The sequence below is a fragment of the Polyodon spathula genome, chromosome 11, assembly GCF_017654505.1.
Source record: "Polyodon spathula isolate WHYD16114869_AA chromosome 11, ASM1765450v1, whole genome shotgun sequence".
Taxonomy (NCBI): domain Eukaryota; kingdom Metazoa; phylum Chordata; class Actinopteri; order Acipenseriformes; family Polyodontidae; genus Polyodon; species Polyodon spathula.
In genome coordinates this window covers 30,460,296-30,469,043 of record NC_054544.1, presented here as the reverse complement: position 1 = coordinate 30,469,043, position 8,748 = coordinate 30,460,296, and positions in this window count along the sequence as shown.

The following is an 8,748-nucleotide window of genomic DNA, read 5'->3' as shown; positions in this document are numbered from 1 at the left end:
AGCAGCACCTGATATACTAGATAGGCTGCAAATACAGTAAAGTTACTGTTTTTGCATTCATAAGGATTATTTTACAATCTTCACGAGGCATTTGTCATTCAGGATCAGGATTTAAAATGAATACTTGTAATATGGAGCAATATGAATACATGAGCTGACGTGTAAGCCCGCCCCCCTGGGAGCTTACTATACGCAGCGCGCGGAGACTCTCTTCCTCCTTTGCCTTCAGCCTTTGTAGGACATCGAGCTGGTAAGTTCTCCCTGAGAGATTTACTTTCACTGAGTGTACTCGACAGCCTTGAGCTTGAGAAGCTGGCTACCTCCCCTTCTCTGAGTTTATTTCAGTGTTCGCTCTTTATATATATATATATATATATATATATATATATATATATATATATATATATAATATATATATTTTTCTTTTTTCACTTTCACGCTTTGCTTCGGCATTGCGTTCTTTCCGCGTTGGCTCTCCGTCTTCCTTCATATTAATATTTTATATATATATATATATATATATATATATATATATATATATATATATATATATATTATATTTTTTATTGGGTTTTTGTATTGTCTATTCTTCCCCCAGATACAGAATAGCGTTTAGAGGACACGTTGCGCGCCTGTAAGGCCAGGCAATTGTTGCAGCCTCGGTCTCGCCTCCGCCAACTTCGCGGAAGGCTTCCATGTTTGCCATGCAGGGAGCAAGTGAGGCGGGACTGGCGTCCTTCCCACCAGTTGATCTTGCCTTCGCGGCTCTAGTTAAAACGCAGACGCTCTCGGGCCTAACTAAAGACCTGCATGTCCTAACAGACAGTGCAGGACCACGGAGGTTCATTTAAAGAAGGGCTATTCAGCAGCTACAGAGGCAGTTAGGCTGTCTAACGTGGCCAGCCTCCTTTCAGTTTACCAGGCGTCGCTGGTGAAAGATCTCCCGGAGCACCTTTCGGCGTCTCTGAGGGCAGAATTGGCGTTGGTCGCTCAATTCCTTGTTAAGATAGCCCAGCTAAATGCACGGGCCCAGGGCAGGAGTATCGCATCCCTGGTAGTTGCCAGAAGGCAGCTTTGGCTCTCGCAGGTGAGAGTTCAAGAGCCTGGCAAGGCCGCATTATTAGATGCTCCCATCACACCGGGGCACACGTTTGGCCCAGCAGTGGAGGAGAGGCTACAGCGCTCTGCTAAAGCCCGGGAGGCATCTCAGCAGATGGCGAAGATGTGGCAGCATAAGCCCTTCCAGCCTAAGCGCCAACAGAAGCACCAGTGGCGTAGAACACCACCACAGCACCTACCGTGGCCACGGGGTGCTAAGACACTTCCTTCAGCTGCAGCAGCGCGCGGTCAGCCTCCATTTGCAGGACCGCAGCGCGGAGGGTGGCGCCCTAAGGGAGGTGGCAGGCCACGCCTCGAGAACGAGCACAGCCAGAATCTTCAGGCAGCTGTTAACCCACCCCTACACTGTCCCACAGATCTGATTCTGGCAACAATGCATGACAACTTCTGGATGCGCAAAACTATATCCACCGGGTACACCCTTCAGTTCCGGTTAAAGCCTCCCCCTTTCCGGGGGGTGGTCGTAACTGCAGTGAAGGACTCTGTTCAGTCCTCTGCTCTGAATGTGGAAATACAGGCATTGCTGAGGAAGCGTGCCATTCAACAGGTAGACCCTGCTCTGTGTGACCAACGGTTCTATTCCAAATACTTCCTGGTGCCCAAGAAGGACGGCGGGCTCCGCCCTATTTTAGATCTGCGAGTACTGAACAAATACCTCCGGGTGTTATCGTTCAGGATGCTTACGCACAGGCACTTCATCCAGTCTGTCCGACACTGCGACTGGTTCACCACCGTGGACCTGACAGATGCGTACTTGCCTGTTCCCGTCTGCCCGGATCACAGGAAGTATCTGCGTTTCGCATTTCAGAGCAGGGTGTACGAGTTTTGTGTCCTCCCATTCGGCCTCTCACTAGCTCCTCGAACCTTTTCGAAATGTATGGACGCTATTCTAGCTCCCTTGCGGGCTCAAGGCATCCGACTGCTGAACTATCTGGACGACTGGCTCGTCTGCGCACAGTCGAAGGAGCAGTTGGCACAGCACACAGTGATGGTTACAGACCATCTTCAGCGGCTAGGTCTGAAGATCTATTCAGAAAAGAGCCGCCTCGTGCCAAACCAACAGACCGAATTCTTGGGTCTGCATCTGGACTCGGTGTCCATGGAAGCGACCCTGTTGACACAAAGAGTGTCTCTCCCTATTCAGGTTGAGAGAAGCAGATAGCATGGAGCTGTGTCAGCGCATGCTGGGGTTGATGGCTGCCGCCTCGCAAGCCCTTCCCTTGGGCTTATTACACCAGAGACCTTTACAGGCCTGGTTCAGTGCCTTTGCGTTGCATCCGCAGGGAGACAAACACCACAGGTTGACGGTATCCCGAACCTGCTGGAAGGCACTGCGCTGGTGGAAAGTTCCATCGAACGTCCGCCAGGGCGTGCGCATGGGTCCCATCTTCCGAAGGGAGGTTGTCATGACCGATGTTTCCAACCAAGGTTGGGGAACAGTCTGGAATGGCTCAGGGACCCGTGGAGTGTGGTCAGGACCCTGGAGGTCAGCCCACATCAATGCATTGAACTCAGAGCAGTGGACCTCACCCTTCAGCACTTCTTGCCAGTGCTTCTACACAAGCACGTGTTGGTGCAGTCAGACAACACCACGGTGGTGGCGTATATCAACCACCAGGGGGGCCTATGGTCCTCCCGCCTTCACCGGATGATAGCACAGCTGTTGCTGTGGGCACAGCTGCGTTTGACCTCTCTGCGCGTGGTTCACCTACTAGGGCAGAGTCAATTATGTAGCGGATCTCCTATCCAGAGGAGGCACTCTTGCAGGGGAATGGCGTCTCCACCCTCAGGTGGTAGAACGCATCTGGGTATGGTTCGGCATAGCGCAAGTAGATCGCTTCACTTCGCGAGAGACCACACACTGCCCCCTATGGTTCTCAGTGAGGGACCCCGACAGCCCCCTAGGAGTCGATGCACTGGCTTACGAATGGCCGCCAGGGCTCCTATATGCGTTTCCTCCGATTCCGATGCACCCCGCCTTCTTGGAGAAGGTCAGGGTAGAGCAAGCGACAGTGATCTTGGTCGCTCCTCGGTGGCCTCGAAGGATATGGTTTCCGAGCTTGGTGCAGTTGCTGCAGGGTCAACCGCGGGAGCTTCCCCTGCGAGCTGACCTATTATCCCAGGCTGAAGGACGGCTTTGGCACCCAAACCCCAAGCTCATGCAGCTATGGGCTTGGCCCCTGAACGGGAGCGCCTGTCAGCCCTAGGGCTCTCGACAGCGGTGATTTCGCCCATTCAGAGCACTAGAGCGCCCTTTAGTAGGTCGCAGTACACGTACAAGTAGCAGTTGTTCCAAGATTGGTGTTTGGCGGGGGGGCATGACCCAATATCTTTTCCCATGGCAGTGATATTACAGTTTCTACAAAAACTGTTAGATGAAGGGAAATCTCCCTCTACACTTGAAGTGTATTTAGCCACCATATCAGCTTGCCATGTACGCATTGACGGGTTATCATCAGGTTGCTATTTTCTGGCATCTCAGTTCCTCAAGGGCGCAAAACGTTTGTGACCTCCTAGAACGACCAGTTTACCGTCATTGTGCCATGACGTGGTGCTAGAAGCCCTTACCAAGGCACCATTCGAGCCTCTCCACACTGTGGATATGAAGCTCATGTCTATTAAAACCACGTTTCTGCTGTCAGTGGTATCAGCCAAATGTGTCAGCGAGTTACATGCACTGTCAGTGCATCCATCATGTACATATTTCACAGGAGATGCTTCTAAGGTCTTCATGTGCCCAAATCCAGCCATTTTACCAAAGGTCATATCCCCGTTTCATATGAACCAACAAGTCAAGTTGATGGCATTCCATCCTCCTCCTTTTTCTTCCCCAGAGGAAGAACGGTTACACATGCTCTGCGCCGTGTGGGCATTGAGGTGTTATATTGACTGTACAATGACTGTGAGGCGAATGCCATGGTTCTAAAACCTTGGGTCAACCGTTGTCTAAACAACGCCTTTCCCATTGGATAGTGGATGCTATTAAATTAGCTTATGAATCTGCAGGCCTCCTACCACCAGGGCAGTTGAAGGTGCATTCCACTAGGGGTATGGCAACATCCTGGGCCCTCTTTAGAGGAGTGCCTGTGTCTGACATTTGCGCGGCAGCCAGTTGGGCTACACCGCATACTTTTATGAGGTTTTACCAGTTAAACGTACTGGATTCCTCTGTTCCACTATTTGCATCTGTACTGCACTCTGTGGCACCTCCGGATGCCAATATGGTGTTGACTAGTCCACCTTAGGACAGGTATCATTGCGAGCATAGACACTGAGGCGCAGCTCCGCATATGCCTAGATGTATTGCCTATGCAGTTGCGTTAATCCGAGAATCCTCCCTCGCAACGGCTTGGGTACACTGTTCCCATACCTTGATAGTTATTTTCGACTTGAAAGGGAACGATAGGTTGCGGATGCAACCCCGGTTCCCTGAAAGAGAAAATAACCACCAGCCGCGAGATTGCTCCAGAAGCCTTCACGGCCTGAAGAGCAAAAGATGAAGAGAGTCTCCGCACGCTGCGTATAGTAAACTACCAGGGGGGGCGGGCTTACACGTCAGCTCGCGTACAGGCCTATCGGCAGCTTTGCTATAAAACTCAGCCAGTCCCTACTGCCTGACGGCAATATTCCATACCTTGACGGTTAATTTCTCTTTCAGGGAACCGGGGTTGCATCCGCAACCTATCGTTCCCATGCATGAATTTTGGATAGCTTTACTATTTGCATCCATTTAGAATACAGTTTTTAAATACTAGAATAAAAGTAATTGTGAATAAATGCCTTAATTTATGTTATGCAAGTACTGCTTTTATTTGTTGCTCTCTTTATATATCACATAAACCTTTTTGTTTCTTTTAAAATGTATATGTAGCATCCAAAGATAAGTTTTTTTGTTTTTGTTTTTTATTTCAGACACCTTAGTCCCAAGAGATAGAACTAAGATACTATGATATTGTTGGGATTTAAAAATGTATTGTTGTTCTTGTTTGTTTTCTTATCTACTGTACTGTGGTTTGGTTAGAGAGTATAATTTTATCAAATTATATCTTTCAACCTTCAAAGGCATTGTGATAAAAAAAAGGGGGGGGGGGGGGGGGGGGGGGGGAAGACAAGAAGGATTTTGAAAGCTCTCAGTAGCCTACAGGGGTTACTGCATGTTTGTGTTTTACTAAACCTAAAATGGAAATCGGTCCATTTTAATTGTTTAGTAAAAAAGTAAACTCCTGTAATAAATATGCAAGAGTAAATAGTAATGCAGTATAGAAAGGTGAGGTTCTATAGTTGCATTACTACAGGGCAATTTATCACAAAGGTTATTATTTTTTTTTTTTACGTCTTTAAATTACCTTACTGAGTAGCTGTCGTAGGGCTCCACTTCTGGGATGGTTAAAGGGGTTAATTAATAGCAGCTGGAAGGAGGGAGGGGAGCGTTATATAAGGTGGCAAATAGCGAGGTACGGCTCTAAACAGCAACGGGGCAGTCAGTGCAGGAGAGAGCGTTAACCTTTGTGTGTAGAAACAAGTGTTTAAAAGAAAGTAAACAACGTGACCAGGAGCGTGGGTTTCGTTTACAATAAAGCATCAGACCAGGAATAAACGGAATACGGAGGAGGATACCAGCGAAACAAACTATGGACATGGGAAGACAACTACGGTGCAGCAAGGTAGTTGAAATAAACTTTTAATATCCTAAACGGGAGTGTGATTGGGATTTTAGAAGGAGATCTGTATCATATATTTTCACGCTGAGGGCTGTGAGTGAAGACCACAGCCAAAGACTGTTTTATTCCTGCGGTAACACGCGTGTGGAGTGTGTTGACATTGTTTTAAAAAGCGTGTTCATTGAACATGGAGTACATGGTTCAGGAGATAACCCGCTTGTAAAATAACGCTGGCACCGGAGACTGTACCCTTTTATAACAAGTAACGCTTTGTGAAAATCATGCAGTGTACTATCCAAAAGGATCACCAAGACAGGCAGTGATGAAAAAATCCCTGCAATATATAACTGTGTGTTGAAACCACAAGTAATGGACTTTGATAGAGAGTCAACACAGTTAATTTCAAGACTTTTATTTTTAGTTGTTGGCTGGAACAAATACGTGGTATTTTGAGTTGGCTCTTTTGGGGAAAACGAGCCTTGTTCTTTTCTTCACTTGTACTTTATAAACGCTGGGATTACTTCATCCTCCTTGTCCGGGACTTACCTGCTGGGGACACCCTTGTTCGTCGGTGAAACCTGGAAGCAGAAAGAAAGTTTGTGTACAGCCCTGAGCACGGATTATACAATTGTAAAGATTAGAAAGGAAAACTTACCTGGGAGTCCTCCTGGTGGAGAGTGGTGGAATTGCAGGCCAGGAGACTTGCAAATGACTGAACTCTTAACACCCCAGAGTGTGTGAGGCGGTGTTTTGTGTTTGGGTTGGGTGGGGGCTACCCTTACCCAACGATCAAGACTTGGGACCAGAAGCAGTTAAGACTAGGGCCCGGTGAGTGGGCTAGATTTTATTTATAAACACCCATTTGAGGTTTCTTTTGTTATCTATCCACTGTAAATAAACCCTCACTTAGACTTCAATTCCTGCCTCTTGTCTGGTCTTTCTTCAGGTTACCACCCCAAAACAGAGCCCCAAGCTCACACTCCCCAATATGTTAAATGTTCATTCTTCTTCAGCTGTTGGGAAAGTAGCACAGTAGCTTTTAGTAGCGTAAGATTCTGGTGTGGATTTCTAGCCCACGTTTGACAAAGCACTTTGGACACTAAGCATGCTGCTATATCTAGCGATAATACAGTTTGTTTCACAAAACAATATTTAAGCCAGAACAATATTGGCTCAGCTAGTCAAAATCATTGAAATACAGGGTTTGCTTTTTTTTTTTCTTTTCAGTTATCTTTCTTCTGAATCCTTACGCTGCCTAGAAGTAGTTTTTTGAGCTGGCCCCAAATTTCCTGGATTTATAAAGTGATGAATATTGCCATTTTCTGGATTTCTGGAGAAACTGCAGCAAATATTGTGCTAATTTTCCATTCAGGGACTGAGTGCGTCATAATCAGAGAGTAATGAAAGATATACATGCAATACATTTATACCGTAAGAGGAATCTCTCCCTGACATTCACTCGTATTGGGATTTCAGCAAGCCAAATGACAAATTCTGTTGAATCAGTTTCAGTGCATAAGCAGAACATAACTGACAAAAATCAGTTTATATAGTAGCTGTGCATGACATACATTTTATGTGACGTCTGAAGTTTTTTTTTTTGTTTAGTTCATTTTTTTTTTTTACACAGGTTCAGTCTCGGTTACTGACATTTGATATCAAAGTTCAGTATAAGACATGGAGATCGGTTTAACAAATCAATATAGTGCCAAAGTTGTTGTTTTTTTTTTTTCTTGCTCTCATCTGTATAACTTCCACAGCTCCAACAGTGATGCTGCCCTGTGCCATGTGATCTGCTCTATTTTGTAGTAATGAAGGCTAATTTCCTTTCTTCCTGAGAGGATCTTAACAAAGATACCATCAAGGACACATGACCCCCAAATCTGTGTCACAGTGCAATTCAATTATCGAGTTTTAAAGTGAGTACAGTTTATTCAGTTGTTAATCCCAGCACGATATGACATGCCAGATCTATTTCTCTGATTCAATTAGAGCTGCTTAACCCTGGCCGTATCTGTGTGGAGAGGCGAAAGTAAATAATTAAATAATTGGTTTAAACTCACTGTGTTTGTCTGTACGTCCACTGTTTGTTAGTGTCTGTTTCGTGTAGTGTTAATCCGTTTTGTTTGTCTGTTTGTTTGGCCAACGCACCCTTTGTTTTGTTTGTTTTGTTTAAAACCTTTTGTTTGTGATTATTATTATTTAATAAAACTCTGGACGCCGTAGAGTCACAGATTTACCACCATTTCTAATTGTTTGGAGTCTGCATTTCTGGTCTGATATCACCCCTACAAAGCCATCCTGTTCACAGGCAGACACAGCAGTTGTTTGTGTGTCATGGTTCTAAGACCTTGGGGCAGGCGTTATCAAAGCAACGTCTTTCCCATTGGATAGTGGATGCTATTAAGTTAGCATAAGAATCTGCAGACCTTCTGCCGCCAGGGCAGTTGAAGGTGCATTCCACTAGAGGAATGGCAACTTCCTGGGCCCTCTTCAGAGGTGGCCCATGTCTGAGATTTGCGCTGCAGCCAGTTGGGCTACACCGCATACATTTAGGAGGTTCTACAGATTGAAAGTGCTGGGTTCCTCTGCTCCATCATTCGGAGCATCTGTGTTAGACTCTCTCAAGCCGCATAATACGGACATGTAGAGTGACTAGTATTTTTGGTGGTAACAATTCTACCTTCGGACATGTGTCATTTCGAGCATAGACGCTGAGGCGCTGCTCCACACATGCATAGATGGACGCCTATGCAGTTGCTTTATGACGTAAGACTGTTCTGCTGCCGCGCTTTCTCTCTCACGACAGCTTGGGTACACTGTTCCCATACTTGATGGTTATTTTCGAATTGAAAGGGAACGATAGATTGCGGATGCAACCACGGTTCCCTGAAAGAGAAAATAACCATCAAGTCGCAAGGTCGCTTCGGGAGCCTTTGCGGCCTGAAGCAAAGGAGAACGTGGTGCT